The 18,844-nt window shown below is 40.8% G+C and overlaps 1 protein-coding gene across 1 annotated transcript in view; it reads left to right on the forward strand.

Moving 5' to 3' along the window:
* Positions 1–18,844, forward strand: part of PIK3CB (phosphatidylinositol-4,5-bisphosphate 3-kinase catalytic subunit beta) — a 279,429-nt gene that overhangs the window by 105,743 nt on the left and 154,842 nt on the right. The window contains exon 4 of the mRNA XM_027686271.1: positions 2,737–2,872. The gene's annotated coding sequence lies outside the window, so the exon portion shown is untranslated. The remainder of the gene's footprint in view (positions 1–2,736; positions 2,873–18,844) is intronic.

Consider the following 18,844-nt stretch of genomic DNA (forward strand, 5'->3'; position numbering starts at 1 on the left):
TTTACACTCTATGTGTAAAAGTAATGGTGAGTTTTTAAAACTCTGAGATATTTTTATTTGCCATAAATGGTGGCAACGTTTTTGTCACCTCCAAGAATACATGTTTCCAGGATGTACCATCAGCTTTTGCTCTAAAGCAGTGCAGAACAGGAAGTATAAATGCTGCAAACATCTGAATCCAAGTAAAAGCTGCGGAGAGAATGAGAGTTGCAACTAGATCTTCAATTTTGCTGCCCAGGTTGGCCTTGTTTCTTCCACAAGTAAAAGTAAGGGGCCAACTTGATAGTTTTGTCTTGAAAATTGTCTTGAAGGACAATTTTTTAAATGTTCTCATGGTGTTTTTGTAAGCTAAAAAGGCTAGAAAATTCAGATCTTTATGGAACTGCTAAAGTACGTGTGTGAGAAGCACAGTGAAAACCTGTGTTCAAACAGTTATCAGCCATTCACTGTCAAATGGGTGGGATTTCACAGAAATCCTGGCCATGGCTTGTCGATCAAAAACGTAGCTTGAAGATTAAAGAGTGTGCATAAATCTGCAGATGACAGGATTCTAGTCAGAAAGGATGAGCAGGAGGTAACACCTGAGCAGGAGGAACCTGTTGCATGACCAAGCAATGCTCAGGGACTGATGAAGCACCAGGTACTCCAGCTCCTTGTGCCACAGTTAACGTGCCTCGACTGTGTCGTGCTGGTGCAAAGAAAAGCCTGTTCCGTGCTACACTGGAATCTCAGAGTGTTACTGGTGAGCCCTGTGGAATAACCGCCTTATTCAAGGAGTGTTGGAATCAAGCCCGGTGTGTCCTATCCTGCACTTGGCCTTTCTGAGTGGATGAGTGGGGATGGTTCAGGGTTGAGCACTGAGGATGGAAATACCACTCAGGGTCTAAGTCACCATGATGATGCTCCTTGACTTGTTACAAGTAATTCCTGAAATTTGATAAATTTTTAAAGTGGGCTTTATCTGGCATTTTAAACATGCAGATTTATTAGTAAATCAGATGTGTATTAATGTAATTTGTGCACTTTTTTATGCTTGCGTGTTGGGAGCAGAACATGACAACAGAAAGGAATACTTGCTATGCAGTTGTGGTCAAAGGACTGTACTCAGTACTTAGTTCTTTGAAGAATAATTTAGGGCCTACTTCAGCAAAAATGTCCCTGCACGTCAAGGCAGTATGGACATACCATGACTGGGACTGCTGGAACCTCATGTGTAGTACCAGCTAGTCCATGGTCTAGGTGCCAAAATATTGGTCACTGGGGTTCTTATTAGACTGCTGATGGAAATGTGCTTGTTTAACAAAAAATATATAAACAACAGTTGACATAGTTTTAGAAAGATCACTTTGAAAAGTGTGTCTTTTCAGAAATTCACATATTAGGTGATCTTACTCATGCTTATTTGAGTTTTTTAATTATGTGAATAAGGCCACTGGAAAAATGGATTATTTCCATTATGCATGGGAAATGGTGGAGTGACCAGATTTAAATGCAGCTTCCCTGAGTCCTGGGTATGCAGAGAAGGTCATGAAGTCGCCCGTGGGTGTTGGCCAGGATCACATCTGACATGGTCATGTTTAAAGGCAAAGCCAAATGAAAGAGAGGAAAGGACCAACAAGGTATCACTGGTGTAGAAAGATTATCTACAACGTGCTGGCTACCCTGTCAAAGTGTAAAAAGGCCAATTAGCTCTGCTTATCCTTCCCTTCCTGTTGTTCCCAGCCTGGGTGTGAGCCACTCACAACTTCTTAAGGGTTTGAGCAATGAGTTGCTTTTTCTAAGGACTGACAGGAAATCATTTAATAAGCTGGGAGGAGGGAGAAGTTTCCTGTTCTACTGACTCCCCATATAATTCCTAAGCTAAAGAGAGAAGACAGCTGAGTGGGCCAGACCACCAGCCCCAGTGTCCTTACGTGTGTTCCTCTAACAGTGGAGGTCTAACCACATTGATCACATCCCCACATGGATTTTGCCTTCATCTCAGTTAGATCCCTAAAAGCTATGTATTCTTTTAAAGAATTAATAAGTTGAGTGTTTTCATTTAAGTTGCATGTTAATATAATAGAAGTGCTTTCAGGCCATGACTGTGGGATTAGTTCTGTGCAGAGGGGCTGGATCAGGACCTCGGGACTGTTGTTGGAACATCACAAACACTTAAGGACAAATTAGGCTCAAGTGAAGCCTATTTTGCAATACATATAAAAAGTGTAACTGGGATTGACATATCTGTTCTGCTGTAAAGATCTAACACTGTCAGATGGCTAAAATGCATAAGGCAGTTACATAAATCTTACTAATGCTTTTGATGTGTTTATCTCCTGAGTTTTTTAGAACTTATTCTCAGTACCAGTAAACCTGAAATACACTTCTGAATTCACTAGAGAATGTGTGTACTTATTTAAAGTTGTGTAAAAATGTCATTCTATTCACTTGAGTGTATGAATGGTAAACAAAAATTTTGTCAAAAGCCCATGGTAAATTTAGAGATTCAATACTTTAGAAATCCTACTGAAGAGTTGCCTGGAAAGTGTAGTGTTTTTAAAAAAAATACTTGCTGGATAGTATTTCATATTAAAAGTGTTACTGACTAAATCTGTGCTATCAATGGAAAAAATAGATAAACTCTGCCATGCCTCCAAGTATATAAATAGTATTATTCAATACCTGAAGATGAATTATTTGCTAAAGACCTACCATTTGTTTTCTGAAAGAAGTGTGTATTTGTTTCTCGAGCAGACATCCTCCGCGCTGCTGAGAAACCCCTCGGAAAGCACAACACTTCAGAAGGGTCCTGAGGAAGGATATGACAAAGTTCTGCAAGATGTGACATCTGGTGGATGGCCTGCTCCCAGTGACCCAGGGCCCCTGTCAGGTACAGTGATGAGTTCAAGTTTATTGAGGTCTGTAACAAATTTCAGATGACTTGATTAAAATCATGAGCGTGCAGCCCCCTTTCTGTTGGCAGTTAAGATTTTTGTGCTCCGGTGGGCAGCACAGAAAGCTTAGGTTCTGTTTTAATTTTGCTAATTGTCACTTGACAGCAGTGAATTATTAAAAATTTGTCATCCTCAAAATCTGAAAGAGAAATTTAGCAGGCCAGAGGTGTAGCATGTATTGTTACATTATACTCTCCTTCTGCTTTCCAGGATAGGTGTGTTTGTTCTTGTAGTCTTGTCCACCTGCATGTCTATTCTGTAATTAGCCACAAGTTTTTTAAAAAGTGCCCAAAATCATGAGATTCACCTGAAATGTTTCTCAGTTCAACATATTTTACTGCTTTTTTTTTTTCATTTTCTACTTCTAACTTCTGACAAGAGCCAAGAACCTCATCTCTTAAGTTAAATAGTTGATTGCTTGCAACGTAGAAGTTGCAGTCTTCTGTGGCTGCAAGAGCTGAGGCTTTTTCAAAAGTACCAGAAATTGCAAAAACAAATTAAATGGGTTTAGTAGAGTTCAGAGTGGTATTCTTTAGTAAGACTGGAACTATTAGGCAATCCTTGCCATGGTAGCTGCAGTAAGCTGGCAGTAGGAGTGTTCAGTTGGAAAAGAGGGTACAGGGGACAGATGTGTGCTACAGGAATGCTGCTTGGTCATCAGCATCCTAAGAACCAACCCCAGTTTCGCTGTTCTCACTGTCCCTCAGGAGAGACAAGGGAGAGAATATCTTTTTGCAAATAAATATCTGCAACCTGACATTGAGAATACTGCTCGTTACAAATATGGGACAGTTTTGTTTGTTATTATGTTTTCCTTATGGTTGTTTTGAAAGTGAATTAAAGGAAAGCATTATTCTTTTGTTGTTTTTGGGATTGTTATCACTGATCACAAATTCTGCCCAGTTACAGCTGTTTCTCCCAGTAACCCCCATAGACAGGCCTGTGGTCACCTCTCATCTCAATCTGAGAGTCTGAAAACAGTTTGAAATTAAAATCTGAAAGTTGAGGGGGAAAGCAGTGGAAAGATCAGGGTTTTACGATTAAAATGAAATCTTACCATGCCTGTTTCTGCTATTTTGCTTTTATATACTGCCATGAATATTCTGATCAGAAGTTACAGATTGTGTATCCTTTGTGATTTTTCCCAAGTCGTTCCAGTAAATTTTCTCCCGTTACTTGTTGTGGCTGAGCTTCTCAAGCAGGAGAAGGCTTGTTTGCTTGTTTTTATTTTGTTTTCTTCCTGAGCTGCTCTGTCTGGAATTTCAAAGCAAAGGAAACTTTTGTATATGTGTAAAGGGGTGAAACTTTTGCTGGCAAGGGTTGGAGTGTTTATTTCAAATAGCTGTGGAAACTCCAGCAGAGACATAATTGTTAATAATGATGAGGATGTATCAATCTGCCAGTAATTTGACTGGGACATGAATAAACATATGGGCCCACTGACTGAAATGTCTGACCTGAGTTTTTATATCCAGGAATAAGTTGTTGATTTTCTCCCATGACAGTGTCAAAATACCTCCACCACGAATATGTATAACCTGTGTTTTTACACCACACTTTCCTTATTTTTTCCTGAACTAAATTCTTGTAAGTTGTCCTGTTCTCAATATAAACCCATTGGTCTGTCTTCCCCCTTAGCCTCCAAGGATTTAGTCAGTGAGGGGGAAGTGTTTAAAAATAATTCCAGTTATGGTAGAACAGCCTGTATCCTTTCTATAGAGTAACTGACATCAGCCTTCTGAGTTCACAAAATGGTCAACAAAAGATCAGTAAAAACATCCAAGGATTCTGAAGGGCAAACATTTTTTATTTCCTCTTTCCTTTAAAGGGAAAATGTGACTTTTTGAGCAGGAGTAGGTTTTCAGACTGTGGAAGCCTGAGTGACACACACCTCTTGTTAAAACTGGTATGATTTTGTATTCTGAAGAACTACCAGACCTCTTACAAGCTTTGCCTCTGAGGATACACGTAGCTCTGTTGTAATACCAAGTTAATATCCTTATTAAGGGTGCTGTGTATTAGTGGTAATAAAGAGAAAAAGAGAGATTTCTCCTATATTCTTTTTGTCTGATTAAGTGATGCACATGCCCATGTGCTGGCTTCTGGGTTGGGGCAAGGGTTGTATTTTGCTCATGTTAAAGCTGGGGTGTGTAGGGACATGCAACATGAGGCTGCAGGTGGAAAACTTCTTTAGCCCAGGGAATATGTGCCTCCAGGGAAGACTCATGACTGGCTGTGGCTATCATATGCCTTTTCAATGTGGGAGAGCATAAAGGAGGAGCCATGCAAGACAAAAGTTGAAGAGTAGGTGGGGATGTAGGCAGGAATTGGTGTAACAGAGAGGGAGCTCTGTGGTTTGCTCCTGTCCTGGTACCAGCAGCTTGCTGAGGTGTCATTGCCAACCAGCCAGGAGACAGCAGTGGGCTGGGTGTAATTTGGGGTGTCCTGCTCAGAGTTACATTGCCCAGTTTTATCACTGAAGCTGGACAGATTTTGAAGCAAGCACCTGTAGGGCTTGAGGAGAGGGCAAATGGCAGAGTGGAACATTTCCTTAGGCCCTGGCCTAGTGAACTCCAGAATTTCAAAGCAGAAATTGTGCAAGGGGCTTCCAAGACCATGGGCAAGGAGTCTGTGCTCAGCACTTCATGGCCAGGTCGTGGCAGCACCTGAGGCAAGGAGGACAACAAATGTTTGCAAACACCCACATTCGAAAACATTCACTTACTACAGTGCCCACACCAAGAGCTGGAAATGTAACAGCACTGCAGGTGTTCCTTGACTTCATATTTTCCCCACTCTGTTTGAGAAATGTTGAGAGTAGCTCTGGAGACTTCATTCATTTGAAATGAGTTATAAACACAGACTGCTTATAATGGTAATATTTTTAATATATGTACATACTATTGGAAACCTATCAGTTGTTTTTTCTCACTCTGTTATTTAAGAAAACCAGAATTGATATCTGCTAGTTTCAATATTTCACACTTGCCAAATTTCTTGGCTTACTTTTGAAAGACTGAATCTTGAAATAATGATTTCTTTTTTAAGTAGAAATTTCAATTTCTTTTTTCCTGGCACGTAAGATTAGATGGAGAAAATAACCCACACCTTTTCCCTGATCACTGCCTGCATCCAGACAGCCACACCAAATCTTCTGAACATTACGAGCGTATTATTGCCTTCTGTTGCACACTAGTGGATTTTTCGGGCTGTAAAGGTCCTTTTTCTGCTCGGGAGAGAAACTGCAGCACCTGCGTTTGGCGTTTTCTTGGTGCTTTCACTTTGTGTATGGAATGTAAGTTCCCTGGGAAGGCCCCGGAGAGCTCAGGCTCCGGCAGAAGCGCCTCGCTGCACGCTTTGCCCTGATGCTCAGCACGACGATCCCCTCCTCGGCCTCTCCTGGCGCTCGCTGTTTCTCTGATGCCCCCTTCTGCCCTCCTCGCTTCATATCATGGAAAAATCTTCCTTCGGGACTGCCCAGAGACCGTGCAGCACAGGACATGGGGTTGGGTTTGAGCAGTGCTGGGGCTGTTCTGGGGAACGTGCCCAATTGCTGTTGTGTTGGTGAGTCAGGCATTTGCCTTTTCTGCAAATAGGAACCGTGTATGAGGAAGACACTGAAGGAAGGAGGTGGGGATGATTTCATCCATTAGAAATCTTTGTGCAAGTGTGGACCAAAAAGCTCTAAAAAGTACATTTGGCTACTTCAATTTTTAGTTGTGTGGTCACAGATGCATTTTTAGGCAAAGTATCACATGAGAAATTAGCTCCTCCTATGAAAAAAAATTAAGAGGATATCTTTGAAAAATTAGGACTGATCTCTATGGCTGCTGTTGCTCCCATAGTCCTTCCCTCTCCAACAAACCCTTTAATGTGATAAAAGAGTGTCGATACCCTTTTCATTTGAGAGCCTCTGTTTGCTGACCAGCCCCTGTGCCACACTCCTCCTTTGGCAGACAGTGAAAGAAGTGTCCAAGCTCCGGGATACGTTTGTCTGTTCTTGCCAAAGAGATCCAGTTACAGAGGTGAGACAGTGACCCAGATGCAGGCTCTTTGCTGGTGCTGCCCCTGAGGGTTCAGTTCCAGTTGGTTGCATTTATGCAGCCTGCACTTTGCTAGGAAAGAGTGAAATCATCAGTTGTCACAAGTCTAATTGGTTTGGGCATGTGACCTTGGCACTGAAGAACTGAAGATCTAAAGGTCTGCTTGCCCTGAGAAACGTGTTCAGGAATGGCTCTTCTGCCAGGAGTCCTTGTGTGGGTGCTAATTGCATGTGGCACACCAGGGACTCTTCTGGAAGCAGTGGGGAACAGCCATTCTGGGAAACATCTGTATAGAGACAAATCCTTATCCTTCAAGGCCTCTCCTTCCCAGGGAATTCCAGAGAGCTGCATACAAAACTGAGAGTTCCCAAAGAGGTGGATATTTCTGTAACACAGACTGCAAGTCCAAAGTGTGCAGGTGCTTGAGGAATCAAAAATACCTCAGAAACTCTGCAGAAAACTTTGTCATTTCAAAATGTGAATGAGAGGATAAAGCCTGCTTTGATTTAGTGTGAAAAGGGAGGAGGGGAACAATGACACAGGGATAGAACACAAAACATTCCTCAATTTTAGGAATTTTTAGGAAAAAAAGGTGTCTGTAGCAGCGTTTCTGGATTTCTTCAAGTGCAATACAAAGGTTGGATCACTGTTCCCCACGTCAGCTGCAATAACACAGAACCACTGTGGAAGAAGGTTTCAGTCACTGCATTATCTTCGTTTTTACAATAATAAGTGCAGCTACCACTTAGCATGGAGTGATCTCTCTCCTAGGTCAAACTCTTCTGTTTGTGTTTTAATGACAGCTTGACATAAAATGACTTAATGACTAAAATGAAAAATGGTACAATATTTCAATCCTCATGTCAGGAACAATTTAGGAATTAAAAAGCATAACATAGAATTAATGTATCTTTCAAAAATTCATTAAAATAACCCTCTTTGGCTCAGTTAGCATTGACATTTCGAATTGACCTCAGGTTTTAACAAAACACATGTGCGTTTTTTAAGGAAAAAAATACCAAGCTAATGTAAGTAAAGCCTTGGTATCTTCAGTTTTCTCCTCTGTCCTGATAGAGCTGTCCCTCAGACTCACACTCCTGCTTCTCTTTGTAAACAGCAGACGGTGTGAACTGGCAGAGCAAGTGCCTTCCCATCACCTTGAGCTCATGAGATGTTGACACACAGCAGTGGCAAAGAGGAAGGTGCAAACAGATGAAAATCCCAGCTGAATGAGTGGGGTTTTAATCTTCTTGCACCTGTTTCCAGGAGGGAGTGTGACAGTGATAGGGTGCAGAAAGGAATTTTACAACCTGGGCAGGAGGATGTGGGTGGTGGCACAAGTCCCAAGGCGGGAGCGGGATGGGGGAGGATGAAGCAGCAGCTTGCATCATATTTCAGACCTTGAATTTGGAAGGACTGTGATATATTGAAGACAGATATATAAAAAAGACAAACAATTTAAGACCAGTGTTTAGGTATGGTGTTTACCAGGGAAAGAGAGATATTTACCAGCATGATCTGAATGCAGCAACTTTTGACATAATTTAATTTCCAAAAGTAATTACTCTGAGACTATAATACTGACTGCTGCATGGATCTCATGCACAGCAGAATGTGATCTTATCTCCAAAACCAATTGCCCAGACAGAGTGGGGATCTAAATGGTTAGAAGTAGGATATTGAAAATAAAAATTGTCCCAAGTAGGATTTGCTGTTGGATTGGAAGACAGTGCAGCCTCTGCACAGGGCTCTGCCATGGAGGTGCTGATACCCTTCTGGGGAGAGGGAAGAGCGCACAGAAGGAGTTGCTGGGAGCTTTTTCAACACCACTTTATTCATCTCCAGTAACAGATCCCTGATGTCCTCACAGTTAGTGAGCCTGAGCCCAAGCTTTGGAAAAGCCTGGTTGGAGGCCAGGAAGGTCCCCTGGTTCTCCAGCTCTTTGTTCCTCGGTGGTTTTTTTCATTGCACTGATAGAATTGAAAAAAAGTGGCTAAAATGTTGTTTTCTGCAATGTTTCTGGAAATTTGCACACCTGCCCCTTTCCAGCACATCACTGGATCCTGTGCCAGGTGCTCCAGTGCTAGGGATGGTGACTCCAAGGCAGGGCAGGTCCTGCTTGGTTCCAGTCCAGTTGCATTCACAGTCCTTTGAAACAATGCTGACCAGGGATGAATTTCAAATGCTGTGTTATTGCTATAAATCCTTGGGTTTTTTCCCTTTTGCTCTCTTTTGGGTGGACTCCTAGCAAGTTTGACAGGAGCACAGGACATTTTTGATATATGGCATCAGGCCTTTTAGTTCAGAAACCCCACACAGAAGCTTGTTTTTCGAAAGAGAGAAAATAAGATTAAACAGGACAGGGAATGCTGTTATGAAGGAATGAAAATATTTTCATTACCAGAGTATTTGTATGTCAACAGCTGATAGGGAATGATCTGAGACATTCCCAGAAGGACTCCCAAAGATTTTTTCCGTGTGTAATAGACCAATTAGCAGAGCCCAGATTAAATGAGCAATGTCACATTGCTTCTTCCATTTAAAAAGTGTGACATTCAGTCTCTTTTTCTAGTAAATATTTGCATTTTTTATCCTTGGGACTTTAGCTATACTCTTTTCAACAGCTCTAAGTTCCCAAGTAACAGGGGGAAATGTTAGCCTGTCCAACATAACTTTAAGACATATAGATAGATTTCTCTTCTGTAGTATATATTTTTAAAGATTTACTGATGTGAAGCTCTGTACACTCTCAGAAAACGTACACATGTCAAAAGGAGGGGAATATTAAACTCTGCTAAGCCAGAACTTGTAATACTTTTAAGCTGACTTCATGAGTTAATAAAGGAGGAAATGAGCAAATTCAGTTTCAGACTCTGCTGCCCAGCTCTCCTGGAGCAGCCCTTGGACTGACTCAAAAGCAATTGTTTGATTTTCAGTTGGTTTTCAATCTTAATGTGGTTTTGAGAAATTTTATTCTTTCCCTAGAGAAAACAACTGAATGATTAAATAAAAAATTAGCGCTGTTTGATTAAAAACAAAATTATTTGCAAGATTGCTTTATTTTCTTAGCAGCTTTCAGCTCCCACTGCAGAAGGGTTTGAGTTTTGGTGAGAGAGCACTTTATGGTTTTATGAATTAATGTTGATTTGAAGTGGGTGAAAGAAAAATTACGATAGACTTAAAGAGCACTAACACTTAATTGAATTTAGTGTTTGGAAATCTTTTTTATTTCTGTATCTCTGAAAATTTGCACAAGTTAAATATCAATTAATGACTGATCTTTCTCAGATAACAAATAATTGTAGCAGATTATAATTCAGAATTAGGTGGCTCCTTTAGAGGTATTGAGATCTGCATGTCATGTCAGTTATGTGTGTTTATTGAGAAAAGGTAAAAGCAGTGGAATGTTATTCCATTTTATATTAGCATTTAAAGGACTTGCATTTCACAAGGTAGTCTTACCCATTCAGTTCTTTACTCTGTGTTCATCCACTGATGTTTTTACCTCATCTTTATCCTCTTCCTAAAATCTAGAAATAGCTAATTGCTGTTTCTAAATACTGAGCAAAAGACCCCTGTTTCTCAGGTCAGAGGAACACTTGAGAGAAGAACAGTTAATTCCACTGGCAATATTTATTAATAACACTGCAATAAGCTCCAGAGTAGGCTCAGAATCCTCCTGTCTGCTGTATGTACATGTTCCTACATTTACATATTGTCACCCTTCCCCTGAAAAAGCTTCCAGTATTGCCTGAGGTGGGCATTTCAGAAGGGCCTAAGTAACTTTTCCTCCTTCACACGGGCTCCAGGGCACTTTCTTTTAGAGATATCCGAGAGGTGCTTTAGGACTAAATATAAATTGTTCTTCTAATGCTTCTTCAGATTTTCTTCTGAGGTTCATAGGTTTCTTCTCTTTTGTTAGTCCCAAATTTAATGATTCAAGATGACACCATTTCTGAGAGCTGAATTCTGGTTTGTTATACCAACAGCTCTGAGATTAGGGGGGTGATGGGGACCTGCCTTCTATGTAAAAAAGTCCTAAAACAGGGATGGCAAAAGGAAAGGTTGAATTGTGTCAGAAAACATCGGTTTTCTCAATTTTCATCTTGTCTGTGGCTACCTTAGTTTTTTACAGCATTTGTCGCCTCTTAGCACCTATTTGGAAGTGCAAATTTCAGTGCAAGTGTGTGTTCTCTATTTGCTGTGTGTGCCTGTAAATGTGTTTGGGACAAACCATTTCTCTTCTGCTGCTCTTAAAGTATTTTTATCTGTTATTTATGGAGAGCACCTCTCTAGATCAAAGCTGAAATAATACAAATACAAGTGTTATTCCTCCCCCCTCCCTTGCCCCCTCAAAAGATCCCAGAAGGTTAAGGTCCTTCCGTGGAAATGAGTACAGCCTCCTGTAGGAGAAAAGGAGCAGGCCCGGCACAGGTGTCGAGTTCAATGGGCTGCTGCTTTCCCTACAGAGTAACGAGTGTGAAAATAAAGAAGTTAAAACAGTATCTGATGTTGATTCTCTAACAGTCAAGTTTGACATAGACTATTCCCACCCCTGTGTATTCCTGGGGTTGCTTGGAAGAGGAGAAACTGCAGGGATTACACTGAGGGCGGGGATCCACAAACAAGAATGCAATGAATAACTTGACAAAATCGTGCAGCTCTCTACCCCTTGCAAAGAAGCCTTCACCTCTTGCTGGAGTTTTTTGGCATCTAGGAGAGCTTATCTTCGAGTAACATGTAGAGTGTAAGGTGAATTGCAAAAGAGGAATGCAGACAGCTTCTCCTATCAGCACATTGTTTTGGTTAAGACTCCACTGGAGTTTTGTAAAAATGCGATTGGGGGAAGGGAAACAGGACAAAGTCAACGTGTCCTCTGGGTTTGCTTAGTTAGTCAAATAAGCTTATTGGGAAATTAACACTTCTAGGGTTGGAAAAGAATTGCTCTGCTATTTTATTTTACATAGGACTTCCAATAGTGTATCAAGCTGTCTGAAAAACAGCCAGGCAGAAAAATAAGCTCTTGCACCTCTGGCAGTAAATGCAAAGGTGGGGGGCCAGGACCCTGCATCCTCAGCAGTGTATGGCAGGTTTACCTGGAGAAAAGAATATTTTTAGGCCGGACTTGTTGTGAGTGACTGTGGCTCTTGCAGCCCTCTGGATGTTGGCATGAGCAACATTCTCAGCAAATCACCTTTTCTATGAAATTTTTTGTTCTGTTTCAGAGTTATCTGATAACTTCCGCCAATATTAATTGGGGTTTTGTGACATATATAAGTTCATCGTTGTAAGAACTGTCTGCTTGCAGGGCTGGGTGTCCTGCACTTCCTCATGACTAGATCAGTGTGACTCTTACGGGATCCTTGATGCAAAGAGCCTTCTGGAAAATTCAGATTTATTTTTCAGTAGTTGATTAAAATGTGCTCCTGCATTTTCTACCTTAGTTTTGCAGAGAATTAAGTAAAAAAAAAAAAAAAAGTCACGAATCTGCTTGATGTGTTGGCTTTACATGAAATGTTTCACAGTCCCAGCACTGAGAATCACTCTGGGCTTTGTGGACTTTATCCCTTGCACTGGAGACAGTGTCCCTCTCTTCCCACCTGGGTGGTGGTGGATGGTGCTGGTCTCTGCCCAGAATAGCTCTTGTAGACATCTTAATCTTTCTTCTACCAGGCTTGCCACTGTACTAACTAGTTCCCTTCTTCCTTGCTCCTGTCATTTCCCGCTTCTGGGATATTTCTTAACCATATTTCTTAGCTACACAGGAGTTTCAGTGGTTTCTGACTGGTTCCTGCGCTGTTTTTACACACTTAGTGGCCTTTACATTCTGTGGTTTTGCAGTTTATCCTGGGAGAAGTAGGACCATATTACACTGCTCAGGTAACTGAAGCATGGGAAGTAAAGCCTCTAATTTCAATATAATTTAAAGATGGTTTAAAACATGGGGCATTGGTTTGGTGATAAATCTCACCCGTGCCTTGTGGGTTCCAGAGTCCCATACAGTCAGCTGGGGAGCTCACAGTGCTCTGTGTACTCACCTGAGAAGGGAGTGCATTGGGAGAGGTATGTGCTGATTCTTTTTTTTTTTCATTTTACTTTTAATAATTTAAATGTTAAATAAGCAAAATAGGAAATGCTGGGGAGCAGGGGCTGTAGATATTTGCACTGATTCTGTGGTGTAGAGATTAATGAATACTTGTGAATGCTTGAATAAGGGGTGCTGTGATGAAATATGCTCTTGCTTCCTTGGAAATATCCCAGCCAGGCTCTGTCCTTCCTCCCTGGAGTCCCCTGTCCTGGTCTTTCTGACCGTCCCAGAGAGGAGAGCACTGAAACAGGCTCACAGTGAAATGGGAGATCATCTGCTGTGGTCCAGTGCCTTTAATGAAACCATTCGAATGAGTAAGGGATAGTGTGTGGGTATGAGTCACCCTGGAACTCCATGTTCTCTCCACGGGCAACCTTCGGGAGGAGGGGGCGGGCAACATCTGCAAGGATTCTGGGGAGAAGGTCACTGCAGGCAAACTGTGTTATTTGAGCACTGCTGAAAAGACAGAGAGGGAAACTCTCGGCTCCACGGGCTGGCAGTTGCTGAGCTGTATTTGGACAGGTATACAGATGATTATATCTCAGTAATACCAAAGAGCATTACAGTTGTTAACAAGACAAGATTTGCAAATTCCTTGTCAGCAAATGCCTTTAGGAAGTGTACAGCAGGAAATAAAGAAAGGAGTCCCTGTCTCAGAACCCACAGCCATTTCTATGTTGCCTGAAGACCTTTCTTTTACCCTGTGCAGTTGAGAGACATTTCCTGAGTGCAAATGCTGCTCTGGGACTAATGCACTTGTGTTAGTCCATAACTGCAGGAACATAGACTTCACTATGGCACGTTGTAGGAGTACATTTAACGTGCAGGTTGTGTCCATAGCTGTGAAATTCAGGGAGTTACAGAAGCATCAAATTTAAGTAAATATTTAAAAAGCTTATAAATACTATGAATTTCATAAATGTATAATGCCTGTATTAAATCTGGATTAGACAAAAGTGGAATGATCAGCAATTAAGAAGCTATTTCCTAGTAGCTGATTTTAATATCATTCCAGACATACAAATACATAACTCCCTCCTGTCCCATCATGTATTTTTTCCTGAAAATATACTGTGTGCAAGATGAACATTTATTTATTTTTATTTATTGTAAGGAAAGTAAATCTATACAGCTTACCAAAGAACACTTTAAAAAAGCAAATGTTCAACAGAGGGAACTTTTCACTGAAGCAAGGTTTGATTACTCGTTTGCCCTCAGATTATTCAGAGTAACTCCCGTGGAAATCTCTTTGGTGGAACATATCCCTGTGGAAATCCCTCATGCTGGATTTGGTTCCTTGAGTTGTTTCTTTTTTTTTTTCATATTTTTTAGGATCTTAAATTGATTTTTATTTTATAGATGAAAATTAAGAGAAGTTTCAGTGTGTGCCTCTATATTCAGAGGGAATCAATAAGGTTTCACTTCCCTTTTGCTGGAACTGTTAGCCAAAAAGGAAGATACCGCTAGTGTTTCACTCTAAAAAAAAAACAAACAAAAATAAAGTGTCTATTCAGCCCTGGTTTCAGTTATCTAATAGGGAGCTATAATTTATCATTAAAAGTCTTCAAATTGAACTTCAGCTCTTCACAACGGGCTAGTCTTGGAGTGTCTCTATCCATGGCTGAATCAGCTTCCTTGATGTCAGTAATCAACAGCAGATAATTTGAGGGAGTTAAGTAGCAGAAGAAAAGCTCTGGGACCAGCAATAACTTTGTTCAAACTTTCTCTAATTTTCCCAATTTTATGTCCCTAGTTTTGCCCTCTCTTTCATGTTAAAGGGTCACATTATATGAAGCTTCTCTCTTTTTTATAAGAGGCAAATGGGAGTTCTGTGTAGGGAAGAATAAGAGTATACCATCCCACTTTGCTTCCTGTTGGCAAACTCTCATAATCCCCTGACTGGTAGTTGTCCTGCTCCAGAAGGCTGCCCTCTTTCCAGGAACTGAAATAAAAGCCTTACAATTACCACATTTTGCAAAATAGCTTCAGGGTTTTTTGTTACCTGTTGTTACAATGGCAAAAGCGAGAACTTAATTTCCAGCACTTCCAAATTGATCCCATTTTTTCACCCCCTTCTTTGGCAGCCCCGGGTCAGCCCGTTGTGCCCGCTGCCTTCTGGGGGCACCCACGTTACACCTGCCCGTGTCCCCGGCTCCTCTGCCGCCAGCGATGGTATTGCAGCTCAGTCCCAGCGAATTCCAGCCATCCCAGGTTCGTGTGCAGAGGCTGATATGTAGCAGCAAACGCCCCAGGGGAACAGTCCACATCATCTGAATTCTGACAGCTGCTTTTCAAATCAGGAGATTCATTTCTTATGAAGGTTCCCAGGTAGCCTAGAGAGAACAAACACAGAGGCTGTATCAATAAAAAGTCATAATGCATGTGAAAATGCAGACAGTCTAAAAAAGGTAAATTGGATCAGCACAACAGTGCAATTCCTTCTAATTTAACCACTTTGACGGGGGAAATGTTCTAAAATACCGAAGATTTAGCCGTGCTATTCATATCAAATAAACACAGCATCCCTCTTGCAAATCTCCTTTCTTCCTCATCTTGTGAATAACCTGAGTTAGAACAGCTGGATAGGGAACAGCTCTGTCTTACAGATGCTGCAATTCAGATTATATTTTATTAAGCTGAAATGAGAGACATAGTAAACTCTCCCAGGGAGTTCAGAAGTTTCCACCCTTCTAGTAATTGCATACTGTACAGGAAATGGAGGTTAAAAAAAATTACAAAAAGTCATTCAGGGTATCTCTATTGGAGTCATTGCCTTGAAATAAGTTCTCATCTCAGAAATCCTCTGAAAGAAAGAATCAGGGAAGCCTTTTGGAAGTTTTTGGTATTTGTCAATAAAAAGAGCAGAGGAAAGTGTCTTGAGTTCTCTCTAGGGCAGCCTCTGTGAGCCTCCCAGCCCTGTGCAGACACTGCATTGCACATCTGTATTGAAAACTGAACTCTGGAGACCTGTGCCTGCTCAAGTACCTGCACAGATGTCTTGCTTCCTACTCTTGTCACAAGTGCTTTCCCCTAAAGACACCATCCTATAAAACATGTGGTATTTGCTATTCCTGCAAAGTGGAGCTGTAAGTATTTCACACTGTTAATCCTACATGCAAGCAGACAAGAGCATTATCAATGTGCTGCTTTCATCTCACCAGTGATGCAAGATAAAAACTCAGGACTGGCCTGAAACTGGAGCTCCAGGTTGCTCTTAAACACCCAGATCCCTCTCTCTGTGGGAGTACAGCTGTGGGACACTCCGGTCCAGCCACCTGGACTCCAACTGCATCTTAAAGGGAGAGCAACATTTCCCCTCCTCCTTCCTCTCCTTTCCCCTCACAACTACTATTTAAAAAAAAAAGAAAAAAAACCCCAAACTCAACAGTATGCTGTTGACTCTTGAGAATAAGGTTGTTTTGGCAGTTGCAAATCATGACAGTCACTATAAAAGGGAAGCTTTATACTCAGTGTATGCTTTGTGTGGTAATTCTCAAAAAACTTGGAGTACTTGGAGTGTTTCATCCATTCTAGTGCCAGAATGATCAGTTTTCTCTCTTGAGTGGAGAAAGAGAGAGGATTATCTGGGAAGCTGAACACTTAATTTTTTGTTTTCTTCAGTGTCTGAGTCATTAACAGGTGTATGGTTGAGGACCAGAAGGTCCTGTACCATGTTCTCATTTCTTCTAACTGCCTATAATCCACTTCAAATTGACCATTAACTTCATGTGCTTTAAATGAGGCGTTGTGTATGCCTCAAAACAAAGGAAATAATTGCTTGCAATTTATAGATAAGATGCTTTAAATATAGGCTTCACTTAGCCTGTCCAAATTCCTAAAGCTAAGGCTCCCCAAGGGCTGATGGACAGTTTTTGCCTGCTGCATTACAGTGAAATCACTTTATGCTCCTGTATGAAACTGAGCTCTTTTTGTACCAGGGTTCCTGGACTTCTTTATGGTACTTCACAATCTGCCAGTGAAAAAAGGGTTTGTGGATGTTCATGGATTTTATTTGGTCTATTTTACAGAATAAACGTGAGAGTGACTGTATTCCACTAAAATAGCCATATTTGAGTTTAAATCATTACAAATGCAAAAGTCTTGTGGGGGGAAAAAACCTGTGACATTAGCCTGATTGTCCTTCCTTTGAGGCTCCAATAGAATAGTAAACAAGTTACACTAAAAACCATCATATTGTGCAAAATACTTCTTTTACCTCTGCCTTTGTGGCGTACTAGCCAAAATAATCCATGATAGTGGCTCTTAGGAAAATTGAACAATGCATAATACATAAATCAAGCAACACAGAGTACTGGTGGGACTGTATTATTATAAAAAGTACAGCTATGTCAGCTCTTGCAAGATTAGAGACTAGTAGGACATTCAGGAAAACAATTTATACAGGACTTCTGTGTAGATTTCAGAGTAACGTCCTGTAATGTCCTTAAATTGCCGTGAATCTCTGATTTAACACTCTGACAGAAATATTAATGTGCATCAATAATTATGAGAATAATTATCAACACTTGTTCTGCTTTCTCCTTGGAAATGTGTGTACAGTTAACAGTGGTGTCACTGGCTTCATCTAGGGAGAATTTGATTCTGTTTACGTGGTAACAAAAGTAATCAGCAAATTTGTATTCACTAAGTTTTAGTAGAAGATTACATTTGGAGTTTGGCTGGATGATAGAAAATTTCAAATCAGGAAACACAACAGGTAACCACCTCGAATACACGTGGCTGTCCAAGCTAGATAAATGGTAATAAATAAATAAACAGGTTCTGTGCTAATCAATGCAAATCTATGCACACTGAAGGCAAAAATGAAGATGTCTGAAAGACACTGGATTTACTTGCTTTATATCATTGGATCTGAAGAGATAGTGAAGGTGTAAAATCGAGTCATATAAAAGGTGATATAAGAAATGCTCAGATTTGTAATTTTATGCTTCAAGAAAACTATTGTGCGCTTCTATCTGCATATTTGGAGCGCGATGCATAAGAAATAAAAATCCTACATAGCATGCACTGTATTTCCATCTTTACTTTTAATAAATTTTAAATTATAGGGAATTATTAGACAAAAAAATGTAGCCTGTGATTTTACTTAGTTTATCAGAATTTGTTCTTTCCTTGCTGCTTTTTCAGGTGTAAATATTTAACAAACAATAAAGAGGTGTTAAATTTATATTACTGCCTCAGTGAAGGCTTTTTGTCAGTAAGTATCAACTGGCTCATTTAAGTACTTGGAGTTTTTACGCTTCTTTGACATGCAGCCAAGAACCAAATTCCCTGGCTCTTCTGTCCTCTCTGAGTGCTAGAAAGGGCTAACAGCATATTAAGTTGAAATCAACTCACAGATATTGCAAGGACAGACCATTCAGTCACATATCTGATAAATTCTGCATCTATGTAATGAATCGGATGGAGACAAACAAGGTCGTAGGGGGAGGGATTAAGATCATTTTTTGCAATGATATCTTTCATGTACTAAAAGTACATGTTTCTGCAAAAGTAGAAACACAAAACGTTGTGGGCTGGGACCTTTTGATTCTCATGTCAACCAGATGTTTGCTGGCCCTGTCCCGACCGAATGTATCAGTTTGGCATGTGTGGAGGAGAGGAAATCGTTGACATCAGTGAAAACGTTGCCTGTAGTGGTCTGCTCACTATCTTTTCCATCTGAGGCCGCTTACCCTTTCAGAAAAGCTCATGTGAGCTTATGGTTCATTCTGAGAGTTGGACCTGGAAAAGGCCCAAGCTGTGTGAGGAGTTGT

This window comes from Neopelma chrysocephalum, unplaced genomic scaffold (assembly GCF_003984885.1).
Source record: "Neopelma chrysocephalum unplaced genomic scaffold, ASM398488v2 Primary Assembly neopelma1_70, whole genome shotgun sequence".
Lineage (NCBI taxonomy): Eukaryota > Metazoa > Chordata > Aves > Passeriformes > Pipridae > Neopelma > Neopelma chrysocephalum.